The following is an 18,763-nucleotide window of genomic DNA, read 5'->3' as shown; positions in this document are numbered from 1 at the left end:
TTGTCTCCAAGGCAAACCATTCAATATCTCAGTTATCTCAGTCTATGCCCTGACCAGTAACGCTGAAGAAGCTGAAGTTGAACGGTTTTATGAAGACCTACAAGACCTTGTAGAACTAACACCCCAAAAAGATGTCCTTTTCATTATAGGGGACTGGAATGCAAAAGTAGGAAGTCAAGAAACACCTGGAGTAACAGGCAAATACGGCCTTGGAATGCGGAATGAAGCAGGGCAAAGACTAATAGAGTTTTTCCAAGAAAACGCACTGGTCATAGCAAACACCCTTTTCCAACAACACAAGAGAAGACTCTACACATGGACATCACCAGATGGTCAACACTGAAATCAGATTGATTATATTCTATGCAGCCAAAGATGGAGAAGCTGTATACAGTCAACAAAAACAAGACCAGGAGCTGACTGTGGCTCAGATCATGAACTCCTTATTACCAAATTCAGATATAAATTGAAGAAAGTAGGGAAAACCGCTAGACCATTCAGGTATGACCTCAATCAAATCCCTTATGATTATACAGTGGAAGTGAGAAATAGATTTAAGGGCCTAGATCTGATAGATAGAGTGCCTGATGAACTATGGAATGAGGTTCATGACATTGTGCAGGAGACAGGGATCAAGACCATCCCCATGGAAAAGAAATGCAAAAAAGCAAAATGGCTGTCTGGGGAGGCCTTGCAAATAGCTGTGAAAAGAAGAGAGGCAAAAAGCAAAGGAGAAAAGGAAAGATATGAGCATCTGAATGCAGAGTTTCAAAGAATAAAAAGAAGAGATAAGAAAGCCTTCTTCAGTGATGAATGCAAAGAAATAGAGGAAAAGAAGAGAATGGGAAAGACTAGAGATCTCTTCAAGAAAATTCGAGATACCAAGGGAATATTTCATGCAAAGATGGGCTGGATAAAGGACAGAAATGGTATGGACCTAACAGAAGCAGAAGATATTAAGAAGAGGTGGCAAGAATACACAGGACAACTGTACAAAAAAGATCTTCATGACCCAGATAATCATGATGGTGTGATCAGTAATCTAGAGGCAGACATCCTGGAAAGTGAAGTCAGGTGGGCCTTAGAAAGCATCACTACGAACAAAGCTAGTGGAGGTGACAGAATTCCAATGGAGCTATTTCAAATCCTGAAAGATGATGCTGTGAAAGTGCTGCATTCAATATGCCAGCAAATTTGAGAAACTCAGCAGTGGCCACAGGACTGGAAAAGGTCAGTTTTCATTCCAATCCCAAAGAAAGGCAATGCCAAAGAATGCTCACACTACCACACAATTGCACTCATCTCACACGCTAGTAAAGTAATGCTCAAAATTCTCCAAAGCAGGCTTCAGAAATACGTGAACAGTGAACTTCCAGATGTTCAAGCTGGTTTTAGAAAAGGCAGAGGAACCAGAGATCAAATTGCCAACATCTGCTGGATCATGGAAAAAGCAAGAGAGTTCCAGAAAAACATCTCTTTCTGCTTTATTGACTATGCCAAAGCCTTTGACTGTGTGGATCACAATAAACTGTGGAAAATTCTGAAAGAGATGAGAATACCAGATGACCTAACCTGCCTCTTGAGAAGCCTGTATACAGGTCAGGAAGCAACAATTAGAACTGGACATGGAACAACAGAATGGTTCCAAATAAGAAAAGGAGTACGTCAAGGCTGTATATTGTCACCCTGCTTATTTAAATTCTATGAAGAGTACATCATGAGAAACGCTGGACTGGGAGTAACACAAGCTGGAATCAAGATTGCCGGGAGAAATATCAATAACCTGAGATATGCAGATGACACCACCCTATGGCAGAAAGTGAAGAGGAGCTAAAAAGCCTCTTGATGAAAGTGAAAGAGAAGAGCAAAAAAGTTGGCTTCAAGCTCAACATTCAGAAAACGAAGATCATGGCATCTGGTCCCATCACTTCATGGGAAATAGATGGGGAAACAGTGGAAACAGTGTCAGACTTTATTTTAGGGGGCTCCAAAATCACTGCAGATGGTGACTGCAGCCATGAAATTAAAAGACGCTTACTCCTTGGAAGAAAAGTTATGACCAACATAGATAGCATATTCAAAAGCAGAGACATTACTTTGCCGACTAAGGTCTGTCTAGTCAAAGCTATAGTTTTTCCTGTGGTCATGTATGGATGTGAGAGTTGGACTGTGAAGAAGGCTGAGTGCCAAAGAATTGATGTTTTTGGCATCACGGACTCGATGGACGTGAGTCTGAGCGAACTCCGGGAGATGGTGATGAACATGGAGGCCTGGCGTGCTGCGATTCATGGGGTCGCAAGAGTCGGACACGACTGAGCAACTGAACTAAAGGCCCTAGTCCAATATAGCCTTATTACAAGTTAGAGCTTCAACAAATGAACATGGGTAGAAGAGGCAAAATTCAGTCTATAACCCATCCGAAACTTCTGCATATACTCACATATTTCCTAGCCCCCTGGCAGCACGCCAGGCCTCCCAGTCCATCACCAATTCCCGGAGTCCACTCAAACACATTTCCATGAGATGCCATCCAACCATCTCATCCTCTATCATCCCCCCTTCTCCTCCTGCCCTCAATCTTTCACAGCATCAGGGTCTGTTCAAATGAGTCAGCTCTTCACATGAGGCGGCCAAATTATTGGAGTTTTAGCTTCAACATCAGTCCTCCAGTGAACCCCCAGGACTGGTCTCCTTTAGCGTGGACTGGTTGGATCTCCTTGCAGTCCAAGGGACTCTCAAGAGTCTTCTCCAACACCACAGTTCAAAAGCATCAATTCATTGGTCCTCAGCTTTCTTTACAGTCCAACTCTCACACCCATACACGACTACTGGAAAAACCATAGCCTTGACTAGATGGACCTTTGTTAGCTAAGTAATATCTCTGCTGTTTAATACGCTATCTAGGTTGGTCATAACTTTCCTTCCAAGGAATACGCATCTTTTAATTTCACGGCTGCAATCACCATCTGCAGTGATTTTGGAGCCCCAAAAAATAAAGTCAGCCACTGTTTCCCTATCTAAATGCCATGAAGTGATGGGACCAGATGCCATGATCTTCGTTTTCTGAATGTTGAGCTTTAAGCCAACTTTTCACTCTCCTCTTTCACATTCATCAAGAGGCTCTTTAGTTCTTCTTCACTTTCTGCCATAAGGGTGGCATCATCTGCATATCTGAGATTATTGATATTTCTCTTGGCAATCTTGATTCCAGCTTGTGCTTCTTCCAGCCCAGCATTTCTCATGATGTACTCTGCATATAAGTTAAATAAGCAGGGTGACAATATACAGCCTTGATGTACTCCTTTTTCTATTTGGAACCAGTCTGTTGTTCCATGTCCAGTTCTAACTGTTGCTTCCTGACCTGCATACAGATTTCTCAGGAGACAGATAAGGTGCTCTGGTATTCCTATCTCTTGAAGAATTTTCCACAGTTTGTTGTGATCCACACAATTAAAGGCTTTGGCATAGTCAATAAATCAGAAGTAGATGTTTTTCTGGAACTCTCTTGCTTTTTCAATGATCCAGTGGATGTTAGCAATTTGATCTCTGGTTCCTCTGCCTTTTCTAAAACCAGCTTGAACATTTGGACGTTTACGGTTCATGTATTGTTGAAGCCTGGCTTGGAGAATTTTGAGCATTACTTTACTAGTAATTGTACAGTAGTTTGAGCATTCTTTGGCATTGCCTTTCTTTGGGATTGGAATGAAACATGATCTTTTCCAGTCCTATGGCCACTGCTAAGTTTTCCAAATTTGCTGATATATTGAGTGCAGCATTTTCACAGCATCATCTTTTGGAATTTGAAATAGCTCAACTGGAATTCCATCACCTCCACTAGCTTTGTACGTAGTGATGCTTCATAAGGCCCACTTGACTTCACATTCCAGGATGTCTGACTCTAGGTGAGTGATCACACCATTGTGATTATCTGGGTTGTGAAGATATTTTTGTGTAGTTTTTTCTGTGTATTCTTGCCACTGCTTCTTAAAACTTGGTAAGTCATCAATAAATGTTATCTGTATCATCATTAGTTTAGAAACAAATTTACACCCATGTTTCTATAAAAATACATTACATAGGCATGGAGGAAACCTAGGATGATTCAAGTAGTAATGTATTAGAATCAGAGACATCAGTAAGAACTCATGTTTATCTTTTTACATATCATTGCAAGTAGAAATATTTAGATATGTTCCTATTCATGGGCTAGTTACACACACATACATTTCTGTGCTCTGCCAGCTGAGAGGTCCACTCTGGGAGCAAAAAGCACAGATCTTTGTTTCTAACACCATTCTCCTATGAGTGAAACTAGTAATAAAGACATGGAGATGAGGGAACAAGAGCAAAAAAAGAACACCAAATACTGGGAAGGAGGCAGTGGATTTAAAACTCTATCTTGTTTCCGCCTAAATTGTCCATATTCTTGGCTTTTTGAAAGTAGATTGCTAAATACAATTAAATTCAAACACATTTTAATTATTTATCTATCCTCACATATTTCAGGGTAAACATAGCATATGTTCTGGCATGTAAAGTTATTCAACATCAATATCACATAATTTAAAGCAACTCCATTTTCCTCATTCAAGTGAGCAACTTATGCATCCAAGGTATCGAAGCCTGAATCAGTTTCTAAAATGAAAGGAATCCAAGCCCAAAGGACTTTCTAAAATCAAAGACTTCACAGGAGCACTGAAGTAGTAACAGAGCTCTACAAACTACATCTCCAATCCCTTCTCTGCCAGGTCACACATTTACTCTTCTCTGCCACGAAGTTTGAGAGAGCATGTGTTCAGCATCACAAGAGGCACTGAGGGCAACAAAGACTGAATGTGGCAGGACTGCTTTCCTCTAGGTGTTCACAGAGGAACGAGGCAGACACACACATGGGTAATTATAGTATGACACGTTTTGTGTGATGTTAAAGTATAAATATAGAAATGAGAACCATTAATTGAGTTCTTACTGCTCCCATCAGCTGGTTGATAAAATCTGTTATCAGCAAATTCATCTGAGGCCTCCAGTTCAGTGGCATGTTACCATTGCTTTACATTACTGATGTAGCAAGCAAAATCTAGACATACTTTGTGGAAACAAAGACAAATTCAGACTTGTAATTTTTTTTTAATTTTTGATCTTAAATATAAGTATGTCCTAGTTAAAAGATGAAAAATAACTAAAGGAGAACAAGGTTATATAATAAAAATGTAGGGTATTTTAAAAGATGATTTCCTAAAAGTATTAGAAACCATCATGTATATATATGTAAAACAGAGTTTCAAGACAGATCCTGAATCATGAAGCTATAAATGTATAAACCATGGTCACATACATGAAGCTTGAAATATATAACTTTTCAGCAAGGTTATGTCTAAAAATATTACTAGGACCTGTAGCACTTAGTGATGATATACATGTCAGAACTCATTCTGAATTTAATATCATTTCCTCCCACTGTGAATTCTGGAGTTACTCTCACTGTTCTTTTCTGCCTCTGAGCTGCATCAACTATTTCTGAGAAACAGAGGTTGAAAAGCACTAGGGAGGAATCTCACATACAGAGCATAATCTATTTTTAGAGGTTAGCTAATTCTGACATGAATGCACAATCCACTGAAGCTACAATACCTGGGAATTTCCTGTCTAAGTAAACAAGGTCAATACATAGCATTCACTGCATCTGTAGCTGTAAAATTCACCAACGATTTGGACAAGGTTTCAACGTAGGATTGAAAAGGACTTGAAAATTTCACAAATTGCCAGATCAGGTTATTGTAATTAACAAAGAGAAGCCTACATGGAAAATGCTTTCAATATTCATCAAGGCAAGCAAGGAAAAGAGGAAAGGATGGCCAGGCCGCTATAACAAATAACAGAAGTTTGTTATGTCAGTCTGGTCAGGCTGCTATAATAAACAACAGAAATTTACTTTTCACAGTTCTAGAGGCTGGGAAATCCAAGATCAAGGTGCTGACACATTTAGGGTCTGGTAAGTTTCAGCTTCTGCATTGCTGGCTGTCTTCTCACTGTAACCTCACATGTCAGAGGGGTAAGGGGGCTTTCCCTAAGGCCTCTTTTACGAGAGCACTAAATCCCACCACTGAGGGTTCCCCCACGTGATCAGATCACTTCTTAATGGTCCCATCTCCAAATACAGTAACACTGGGCATTAGGTTTCAACATGTGAAATTGGGGAGCTGGAGGGACACGGACCTTCAGACCATGGAAAAAAAAGGGAGAGGAAAGGGAGAGCTGAAACTGAGCATCTTACCTAGTGCACTGTTTACATTAGATATTTTCACGTGCATCATTCTATTCTATTTTCATATATGTTTCTATCACTTGGAAATTCTTGGGGCTTCATTTTCCTCATTAGTTAAACCTTGAAAATGGGTGTGAAGATTAACAACATATATTCTCAACCAAGTTCTGGGTGCTTAGGTGATCCTCAGTAATTTGCTAGTATAAGAACCACCAATATCTATACAGCTATGTCTCAGAAGAGCCTTCTGAGAACACATTCTTCCCTTCATAACAGGTTTGGGGGTGGGGGGCACAATTTTTAGTCTACTTCTTTAGACAAGCGAGATCCTGTATCATTAGGTATAATCTGGCCTCTGAGTGCACTATTTCCAGGAAATAAAAACCATTAGGATAGTCACTAGTTATATGACTGCTGCACAAAGCATATATGTTTAGCAAGAAATAATGCCCCTCAAAGACTCAAACACAACTGAGAACAGCAGGAGACAGCCAAGCTCCAGGCCACAACACATCAAGACCAATAGAGGTTTTACTCCTAGGATCAATTCTACACCGGCGTTTCCATGTTTCTTTTGCAAGTTCAGAGAAACATTCACAGCTCACACAGTGCAAACTCAGTGAATATAGCAAAAATCAATTATGTCCTTCCTATCCTTTAAAACCACCCATAACTGTACAACACAATTACCTCCTTAAATTCTACATTTCAAATAAATTTGATTACTCCTCTGCTCAATATATTTCAAGGATTTACTTTTAATAGCTGAAGTTATTTTTGTGGGGTCGATAACTATCATAGATTTGCCCTAAATTGCTTAAGGAATTAGACCTTGTACTGATGGAGAAATGAAGCAAATTTTAGTGGTGAGAATACAAGTGTTCTAAGAAAGACTATTAGCACAGTAATTATTACACTTATTTACATGTATATCTGATTCCTCTCCACTAAGTTTTATGGTCAGATTTTTTTAACTTCAAATTAAACTCCTTAATCAGGTTCTTTGTCCCCATCTCTCAGTTCTGCCATACTCTCTATTGGCTTTAGACTTATGTAAGATATCTTCCTATGGAAGCAAAAATAAGAGATCCAAAGGATACCAGGGTTATGCATTTTGTAAAGTCAAGATCACCCCCTCTTCCTTGGTGGTTACATTCCTCCTGCTCCTGCTTAGTCACTCAGGTGTGTGTCCAGCTCTTTGCAACCCCATGGACTGCAGCTTGCCAATCTCCTCTGCTTATGGGGATTCTTCAAGCAAGGTTACTTGGGTGGGTTGCCATGCCCTCCTCCAAGGCACCTTCCCAACCCAGGGATAGAACCTAGGTCTCCCATACTGTAGGCAGATTCTTTACCATCTGAGCCACCAGGGAAGCCATTGGTGGTTTAATCCCTGAGAAAAAATATTTATTGGCCTTGCTACAATTATGAGCCCACAAGAAGATTAACCATTGTTTTCAAGTTGCACAGATCTTAAGACTGTTTCTCTTGAGATGAAGAAAGTGGGCTGAATATTTAAAAATACCATTTGGTACAATGGAGGGTGAGGTACAGCTGTCAAAAATAAACATACTAGGGAAAAAAAAAACAAACATAAATTTATACATATCCACTCAGCTTGACTCCCCTTAATTTCAGACTCCTCATTAGTAAAATTTGGAAAATAGCCTTTTCATATTGTTCTTGGGGTTCTCAAGGCAAGAATACTGAAGTGTATTGCCATTCCCTTCTCCAGATAATAGGAATAAATTTCAAGGATTCACTAGGCAGGTTGGATGAGAAAACACAGGTAAAGACAAATGCTATTTGATTTTACTCATACGTGCAATACAAAAAACAATCAAACAAACAACAAATTAAATAAGCAAACCAAACCAAATAAAAATAAACACATAGATACTGAGAACAAAGTAGGAGTTATTACAGGGGGAAGGGGTAGAAGTGGGGACAGTGAAATGGATAAAGGGAATCAACTGTATGGTGGTTAACGGAAACAAATTTTTGATAGTGAAAATGCTGTAGTGTCTACAGAAATAAAAATACAACGTTTTGTAAATGAAACTTGTATATGTTATCAGTCACTTCAGTTGCTCGGTGATGTCTGACTCAGCAACCCCATGGAATGCAGCACGCCAGGCCTCCCTGTCCATCACCAACTCCCAGAGCTTACTCAAATTCATGTTCATTGAGTCGGTGACACCATCCAACCATCTCATCCTCTGTCATCCACTTCTCCTCCCACTCTCAATCTTTCTGAGTATCAAGGTCTTTCCAAATCAGTCAGTTCTTCACATCAGGTGGCCAAAGTACTGGAGTTTCAGCTTTAGCATCAGTACTTCCAATGAATATTCAGGACTGATTTCCTTTAGGATGGACTGGTTGGATCTCCTTGCAGTCCAAGGGACTCTCAAGAGTCTTCTCCAACACCACAGTTCAAAAGCATCAATTCTTCAGCACTCAGCTTTGTAGTCCAACTCTCACATCCATACATGACTACTGGAAAAACCATAGCCTTGACTAGACAGACATTTGTTGGCAAACTAATGTCTCTGCTTTTAAATATGCTGTCTAGATTGGTCATAGCTTTTCTTCCAAGGAGCAAGCATGTTTTAATTTCATGGCTGCAGTGATTTTGGAACCCAAGAATATAGTCTCTCACTGTTTCCATTGTTTCCACATCCATTTGCCATGAACTGATAGGCCAGATACCAGGACCTTAGTTTTCTGAATGTTGAGCTTTAAGCCAACTTTTCACTCTCCTCTTTTACTTTCATCAAGAGGCTCTTTAGTTCTTCTTCACTTTCTGCCATAAGGGTGGTGTCATCTGCATATCTGAGGTTATTGATATTTCTCTCGATAATCCTGATTCCAGCTTGTGGTTCCTCCAGCCTGGCATTTCACTTGATGTACTCTGCATGTAAGTTAAATAAGCAGGATGACAATATACAGCCTTGACGTACCCCTTTCCTGATTTGGAACCAGTCTGTTGTTCCATGTTCAGTTCTAACTGTTGCTTCCTGACCTGCATACAGATTTCTCAGGAGGCAGGTAAGCTGCTCTGGTATTCCCGTCTCTTGGAGAATTTTCCACAGCTTGTTGTGATTCACACAATTAAAGGCTTTGGCATAGTCAATAAAGCAGAAATAGATGTTATTTTTCTGGAACTCTCTTGCTTTTCCAGTGATACAGCAGATGTTAGCAATTTGATCTCTGGTTCCTCTGCCTTTTCTAAAACCAGCTTGAACATCAGGAAATTCACAGTTCAAGTATTGTTGAAGCCTGGCTTGGAGAATTTTGAGCATTACTTTACTAGCATGTGAGATGAGTGCAATTGTGCGGTAGTTTGAGCATTCTTTGGCATTGCCTTTCTTTGGGATTGAAAGAAAAATGGACATTTTCCAGTCCTGTGGCCACTGCTGAGTTTTCCAAATTTGCTGGCATATTTAGTGCAGCACTTTCACAGCATCATCTTTCAGGATTTGAAATAGTTCAACTGAAATTCCATCACCTCTACTAGCTTTGTTCGTAGTGATGCTTTCTAAGGCCCACTTGACTTCACATTCCAGGATGTCTGGCTCTAGATGAGTGATCACACCATCATGATTATCTGGGTCATGAAGATCTTTTTTGTAGAGTTCTTCTGTGTATCCTTGCCACCTCTTCTTAATATCTTCTGCTTCTGTTAGGTCCATACCATTTCTGTCCTTTATCGAGCCCATCTTTGCATGAAATGTTCCCTTGGTGTCTCTAATTATCTTGAAGAGATCTCTAGTCTTTCCCATTCTGTTTTTTTCCTCTATTTCTTTGCATTGATTGCTGAGGAAGGCTTTCTTATCTTTTCTTGCTATTCTTTGGAACTCTGCATTCAGATGCTTGTATCTTTCCTTTTCTCCACTAAAAGTGTTATCTGCTCAATTGTGTCTGACTCTTTGCAACTTCATGGACTGTAGCCCACCAGTCTCTGCTGTCCATGGAATTCTCCAGACAAGAATACTGGATTGGGTAGTCATTCTCTTCTCCAGGTGAATCTTCCCAAGCCAGGGATTGAACCCAGATATTCTGCATTGCAGGCAGTTTCTTTACTGTCTGAGCCACCAGGGCAGTCCATAGAACACAATGATTAGATCTAAAATTAAATGATCAGTTATATCACCTCTGACATGATTATAAATGATATGCCAACAATAGTAAAGACATGTAAATAAACAAAATCCTATCTCCAAAATTTTTTCAAGGATTAAGAGGAAAACTATAAATTACTGAATGACTGGAAGTTATAAAATTGGTATAGCAATATGTTTTTACCTATCTTGTTACACTTCAAGTTCTCTCATTATTCCATAACAATGTCATTGCTAGTGAAAATGAAATTTCAAGGCAACACAGCCTCATGAAGTTACTAGATGATTTCCCAATTTTTACACTCTGTAGGTTAATCATGAATGTTTTTCTCACTTCGCAGGGTCTTTAATGCCAATCTTACTATTCATGTCACAGTTAGCATTACCATGCAGAACTTTCTTTTTTTTTTTTTTGCTGTTTATTTTTTTTTAATTTATTTATTTATTTTTAATTTTTACTTTACAATTCTGTATTGGTTTTGGCATAGATTGATATGAATCCACCACAGGTGTACATGCGTTCCCAAACACAACTAATGATACTCTGGTTCTGACAAAATAGCTATTTGATGTCCCAAATAGACTAACAACTGTTAGGAGAACTGTTTTAATCTTTCAGATTGAACATTCACAAAATAATTAGCAAGAAATTATCTAACAAGAAAAAGTTTACATTCTTTCCAACTGAAAGGATAATGACTGTATATTTACTATGTGCTATCCTTCATATGTCTTCTCTCTCAAATCCTTTTCAAATCTTATTTATCCATAATAGCTCGAATTCAATATATCCCCACATCTATCAAATCTTTCTAAATTATCTGTTATCCCCATTTGAATGGTGGAAGTGATCTACTCCAGCAGAAATAAATGCTCTCAAGGTATTTTGTTGATATTCCTTCTAGAGTACAATTAAAATAATACCTGTGCTATACAGTATATCCTTGTCACTTATTTGTTTTACACATAGTAGTTTGTATCTGTTAATCTGAAAGTGTTAGTGTTCAGTCATGTCCAGTTCTTTGTGATTGCATGGACTGTAGCTCACCAGGCTCCTCTGTCCATGGGATTTTCCAGACAAGAATACTGGAGTGGGTTGCCATTTCCTTTTCCAGGGGATCTTCCCAACTCAAGAATTGAACTTGAGTCTCCTATATCACAGGCAGATTCTTTACTGCCTGAGCCACCAGGGAAGCCTTACAGTATAGAAATTAAAGTCTAGGACCTTCCCATTAATGGCACTGCACTGCAGAGGTTTGTAGAAAATAGAACAAAGATGATAGAGCCAGGCCATAGTAATTTGAAAACTTTATTTTCCTAGTGAAAATATAATGGAACAAACTCTAAGAGCCTCCAAAAAAATTAGCTCTTTGTTCATTATCAGCATTCCATACAGTGAGGAACAGAGAAGACCCAACACCAAACCCCTGCCAGGACCACATAGCACCCAAGAAATCATTTATAATACTATCGTCCTAAATGGTGACTCTTCCTTAAAGGAATTATCTGATAGGGACTCAGTGGATAAGGATTTGAATCTTATAGAAATAGTATGCCTTGGGACTAGATGATTTCAGAAGATGGCTTAGGTTATAGGTTCCTTTTTTATGTACTACAGAAACTTTTGGATTTTTCTTTGGCTAATAATGTTTGGTGAGAAATATCCTGTGTCAATTTCTAGCCCTACATTCTGCTACCCAACTGCCTCTAAACCTTACTGCTTTTTAGCTCACATAACTGCCATTCCCTATATCTACCATGTTCATTCCTACCCCTGGTCCTCTGTGCATGCTGCTCCTTCTACTTGAGATGCCCTTCTTGCCCCTCTTCCTAATAAACACTGGCCTATACCTTTAAAAATATACAAATGAATCTCTATGCAAAACAGAGACATACCCAAATATACAGAAGGGAAACTTGTGGTTACCAAAGGGGAGAGGGAAGGGAGAAGGGATATATTAGGGGTATCAGTTCAGTTCAGTCACTCAGTCGTGTCCAACTCTTTGCGACCCCATGAATCACAGCACTCCAGGCCTCCCTGTCCATCACCAACTCCCGGAGTTCACTCAAACTCACGTCCACCGAGTCAGTGATGCCATCCAGTATTAACAAATACAAACTACTAGGTATAAAATAAATAAGTGACAAGGATATACTGTATAACACAGGGAATTATACCCATTATCTTATAATAAATTATAATGGTGTATAATCTGCAAAAATGCTGAATCAACTATCTGAAACTAACATCGTATTATAAATCAGCTGCTACTTCAATACCAAAAAAAAAAAAAAAAAATTCTTGGAAAAAATTTCAGGCTCTGGCATTTTATTGGAAGATGCAAAAAAGATTCTTGTATCATTTTTTTTAAGTTCCTATAGCAACTAAGAAGATTGTAGGGAGAAAGTTAACTATATAAATTAAATATTTTTATGTATCAGTTGGTGAGAAAACAACACACTAAATATTATAAAATTATAATGTTATACTTTGAGAAAAAATTAACACCATGAATCATTAAAATATACACTATTGTCTGTTAAAGATATTATTTAACCTGTGGTTTAGACAAAAAGACAAAATAACACTTTAATAAACTGCAGTCCTTAAAGATGAAAGCTTGATAATGTGAAAAATTCAATACTGCAAAAAGGTAAAAGATTGACTGGAATTTTCATTTTTTATTCTGAAAGTTGTGAGAAATTATCACTGTTGACTTAATGGCATAGGAAGGCCAAGTGTGCAACTTTGAGTCCCAGATCAGTGCCTTCCTCATGAATGTAAACTACCTCCACAATGATAAAAGAAGCAGCATATCTTATTTTGCAGTGTATATCTTCATGCAAACTCATCTTCTGTAGAATGGTCTCTTGTTAGAAACAGAACTACCAACCTAAAAACTATGTAACTACAAGAATAATTATTCAAGAGCATTTTCTATGGCTGTAGATGATTAAATCACAGATTTCCAGTGTGGGAGCATAAGAATTTATCACATAAGGAAAATAGGTTTAGGATCAATGTTGGTTATGAGCACAGCATTTTATAGTTACTATTATATTGCTGTTCTTTTTTTTTTTTAACATTTCCTGAGGGCTATTGATGTTTTTAAAATCTGTGGTGCATCTGAACAAGAGCTCAGACATTACTTTCTCTAAGAAACTGAAAATGGAATAGGTGGCAAGAATGTCACCCATCGTAAAACTGAGATAATGGTCTCCTGTATATGGCATGCTTCAAGCATTCATCACTCAGTGATGTGCATGAATTGACAAAAGGGAAATCCCTGTTTCTATAAAAATATAGTCTACATCCATATAGAGTTATTAGGTTTAATGCTTTGACAGAAACAGCTTATCCATTCAAATATTTCCCTGGATTTAGATTATAAATTTTGCTGACTTTTCTCTAAATTGAAAAGTTTTCAAAGTAATTGAACTAGTCAATTGTTATGGCTCCCTGTAGTTACATTTCTGAAGACGATGGGCAAAGAAATAGATCCTCTGACCTGAAATGATCTTTTATATAATAAACTGTGGAAAGTAGAATTTTCAAAATGTAATATTTACAGAAACCAGACAAGTTGTGCAAAAATTTAAAATTAGTGAATTATCCTTTGCAACCAACTACAGAGTTCATGAGACATCTAGAAAGGACAAATGAACTAGTGCTTGAAACACATTAGCCATGCAAGTGTACCTAGCTGTTGCCATACAGGAATATAGAAATACTTTACTGTTTGGATTCAGGAAGAGAATTTCTAGATCTTCCATTTTTTTAAAGAAAAGCTAGAGCTTTAAGAGAAATTTCATTATCTATAAACTCTGGGAAATAATACAAGTAATTTAAAAACTGGAGATCAACACTGACTTCCTTTCTAAATATAGATTCATTTGCGTATGTGTGCAAATATCCATTATATATATATATATATACACACACACACATTTGTATAATAGATTATGAAGTAAATATGTTTAATTATGAGCATATATATATACACACACATACATACACACACACAGAGACACATATATTTCTGGGCCACATCTATCCTAAATTATGTCACCTTGCTCTTCAGTGTAACATATATTTATTTAGTATAGATCCCTATTTCTGCATATATTGATAGCTATATTTTGCAATACTGCTATAAAAATCTTGATGCTTCAATGAGCAAACTTTTATATAAATATTCTTTGAGCTGATTTCTGCGAGGAGTTTTCTCTCCCCTTTCTCCATAGCATATACATAGGAAATCTAGTTCAGTTCAGTTCAGTTCAGTTCAGTAGCTCAGTCGTCTCCGGCTCTTTGCGACCCCATGAATTGCAGCACGCCAGGCCACCCTGTCCATCACCAACTCCCAGAGTTCACTCAGATTCACGTCCATCGAGTCAGTGATGCCATCCATCCATCTCATCCTCTGTCAACCCTTCTCCTCCTGCCCCCAATCCCTCCCAGCACCAGAGTCTTTTCCAATGAGTCAACTCTTCGCATGAGGTGGCCAAAGTACTGGAGTTTCAGCTTTAGCATCAGTCCTTCTAAAGAAATCCCAGGCCTGACCTCCTTCAGAATGGACTGGTTGGATCTCCTTGCAGGCCAAGGGACTCTCAACAGTCTTCTCCAACACCACAGTTTAAAAGCATCAATTCTTCGACTCTCAGCCCTCTTCACAGTCAAACTCTCACATCCATACATGACCACAGGAAAAACCATAGACTTGACTAGACAGACCTTAGTCGGCAAAGTAATGTCTCTGCTTTGGAATATGCTATCTAGGTTCATCATAACTTTTCTTTCAAGGAGTAAGCGTCTTTCAATTTCATGGCTGCAGTCACCATCTGCAGTGATTTTGGAGCCCAAAACAATAAAGTCTGACACTGTTTCCACTGTTTCCCCATCTATTTGCCATGAAGTGATGGGACCAGATGCCATGATCTTCGTTTTCTGAATGTTGAGCTTTAAGCCAACTTTTTCACTCTCCACTTTCACTTTCATCAAGAGGCTTTTTGGTTCCTCTTCACTTTCTGCCATAAGGGTGGTGTCATCTGCATATCTGAGGTTATTGATATTTCTCCTGGCAATCTTGATTCCAGCTTGTGTTTCTTCCAGTCCAGTGTTTCTCATGATGTACTCTGCATAGAAGTTAAATAAGCAGGGTGACAATATACAGCCTTGACGTACTCCTTTTCCTATTTGGAACCAGTCTGTTGTTCCATGTCCAGTTCTAACCTGCATACAGATTTCTCAAGAGGCAGGTCAGGTGGTCTGGTATTCCCATCTCTCTCAAAATTTTCCCCAGTTTATTGTGATCCACACAGTCAAAGGCTTTGGCATAGTCAATAAAGCAGAAATACATGTTTTTCTGGAACTCTCTTGCTTTCTCGATCCAGCGGATGTTGGCAATTTGATCTCTGGTTCCTCTGCCTTTTCTAAAACCAGCTTGAACATCAGGAAGTTCACTCTTCACGTATTGCTGAAGCCTGGCTTGGAGAATTTTGAGCATTACTTTACTAGCATGTGAGATGAGTGCAATTGTGTGGTAGTTTGAGCAATCTTTGGCATTGCCTTTCTTTGGGATTGGAAGGAAAACGGACATTTTCCAGTCCTGTGGCCACTGCTGAGTTTTCCAAATTTGCTGGCATATTGAGTGCAGCACTTTCACAGCATCATCTTTCGGGATTTGAAACAGCTCCACTGGAATTCCATCACCTCCACTAGCTTTGTTCATAGTGATGCTTTCTAAGGCCCACTTCACTTCACATTCCAGGATTTCTGGCTCTAGATGAGTGATCACACCATCGTGATTATCTGAGTCATGATGATCTTTTTTGTAGAGTTCTTCTGTGTATTCTTGCCACCTCTTCTTAATATCTTCTGCTTCTGTTAGGTCCATACCATTTCTGTCCCTTATCGAGCCCATCTTTGCATGAAATATTCCCTTGGTATCTCTAATTTTCTTGAAGAGATCTCTAGTCTTTCCCATTCTGTTGTTTTCCTCTATTTCTTTGCACTGATCACTGAAGAAGGCTTTCTTATCTCTTCTTGCTATTCTTTGGAAATCTGCATTCAGATGCTCATATCTTTCCTTTTATCCTTGGCTTTTCACTTCTCTTCTTTTCACAGCTATTTGTAAGGCCTCCTCAGACAGCCATTTTGCTTTTTTGCATTTCTTTTCCATGGGGATGGTCTTGATCCCTGTCTCCTGTACAATGTCACGAACCTCATTCCATAGTTCATCAGGCACTCTATCTATCAGATCTAGGCCCTTAAATCTATTTCTCACTTCCACTGTATAATCATAAGGGATTTCATTGAGGTCATACCTGAATGGTCTAGTGGTTTTCCCTTCTTTCTTCAATTTAAGTATGAATTTGGCAATAAGGAGCTCATGATCTGAACCACAGTCAGCCTCTGGTCTTGTTTTTGTTGACTGTATACAGCTTCTCCATCCTTGGCTGCAAAGAATATAATCAATCTGATTTTGGTGTTGACCATCTGGTGATGTCCATGTGTAGAGTCTTCTCTTGTGTTGTTGGAAGAGGGTGTTTGCTATGACCAGTGCGTTTTCTTGGCAAAACTCTATTAGTCTTTGCCCTGCTTCATTCCGCATTCCAAGGCCAAATTTGCCTGTTACTCCAGGTGTTTCTTGACTTTCTACCTTTGCATTCCAATCCCCTATAATGAAAAGGACATCTTTTTGGGGTGTTAGTTCTACAAGGTCTTGTAGGTCTTCATAGAACTGTTCAATTTCAGCTTCTTCAGCCATTACTGGTTGGGGCATAGACTGGGATTATGGTGATATTGAGTGGTTTGCCTTGGAAACGAACAGAGATCATTCTGTCGTTTTTGAGATTGCATCCAAGTACTGCATTTTGGACTGTTTTGCTGACCATGATGGTTACTCCATTTCTTCTGAGGGATTCCTGCCCACAGTAGTAGATATAATGGTCATCTGAATTAAATTCACCCATTGCGGTCCATTTTAGTTCACTGATTCCTAGAATGTCAACGTTCAGTCTTGCCATCTCGTTTGACCACTTCCAATTTGCCTTGATTCCTGGACCTGACATTCCAGTTCCTATGCAATATTGCTCTTTACAGCATTGGACCTTGTTTCTATCACCAGTCACGTCCACAGCTGGGTATTGTTTTTGCTTTGGCTCCATCTCTTCTTTCTTTCTGGAGTTATTTCTCCACTGATCTCCAGTAGCATGTTGGCCACCTACTGACCTGGGGAGTTCTTCATTCAGTATCCTATTATTTTGCCTTTTCATACTGTTCATGGCGTTCTCAAGGCAAGAATACTGACGTGGTTTGTCATTCCCTTCTCCAGTGGACAACATTCTGTCAGACCTCTCCACCATGACCCGCCTGTCTTGGGTTGCCCCACAGGCGTGGCTTGGTTTCATTGAGTTTGACAAGGCTGTGGTCCTATACGTGCCCATATATTTATATATAGCCAAAGGAAATATCTGGAAGTTATCCTTTACTCCTCTTCCTTTCTCAGCCCTCCTATATAATCAGTCACCAATTCTTATAGGTCTATTTCATTTATATGTGTCTCTTTTTTTTAAAGTGGACCACTTTTAAAATCTTTATTGTATTTGTTACAGTATTGCTTCTGTATTATGTTTGTTTTTTTGGCCTTGAAGACTGAGGGATCTTAGCTCCTCTCGCAGGAATCAAACCTACACCCCCTACATTGAAAATCAGTCTTAATCATTGGACTGCCAGGGAATTCCCTCATTTACACCTTTCTAATGCCTCTCTTTTTTCCCATCCTTCCTGTCCTTGCTCTTATATTAGTCATATAGTATTTTTCATCTTGATAACTGAAACTAAAATCCAGCTACCTATTTTATTTGCTCTTCCTATGACATATCTACAGTCTACCTTTCCAGCATACAACCATGCCTTATGTATTACAACTAATCTTTTTAAAAACTTCACTAATACAAAGAAATCTTCCCCAAAATTCCCAAAACCCCAGTTCTAAAATTGGTTAAGCTTCTCTCACAAGTTACATTGATTGTGCCTTTGTCAAAATATATAATTATATAGTATTGTATGTATCTGTTTATGTCTTGCATCAGGAAAAATGATCATGTCTTTTTGTGTTGTGTCTCAATTCTTGCCGCAAGCTGTCTGACTTATAGAAGGAGTTCAATAAATAGTTGCTTAAAAACTTTAAGTTTAAAGATGATTGATCTTAAAGTGACAATCACAAAGCAATCTTTCTCCATCTTCTCTATGATAAGTTTGTTAGTTCAAAACAATTACAGATAATGAACTTTCAGAATAAAGTTCCTTGACCTCTGTCCCTCACTTTGGATATCTCACCAAATAAAAGTTTTTTCAAAAATTTTCAAACTGATT

Source organism: Oryx dammah, unplaced genomic scaffold (genome assembly GCF_014754425.2).
Source record: "Oryx dammah isolate SB20612 unplaced genomic scaffold, SCBI_Odam_1.1 HiC_scaffold_3, whole genome shotgun sequence".
In the NCBI taxonomy this organism is placed as follows: domain Eukaryota; kingdom Metazoa; phylum Chordata; class Mammalia; order Artiodactyla; family Bovidae; genus Oryx; species Oryx dammah.
This window is presented reverse-complemented; position numbering follows the sequence as displayed.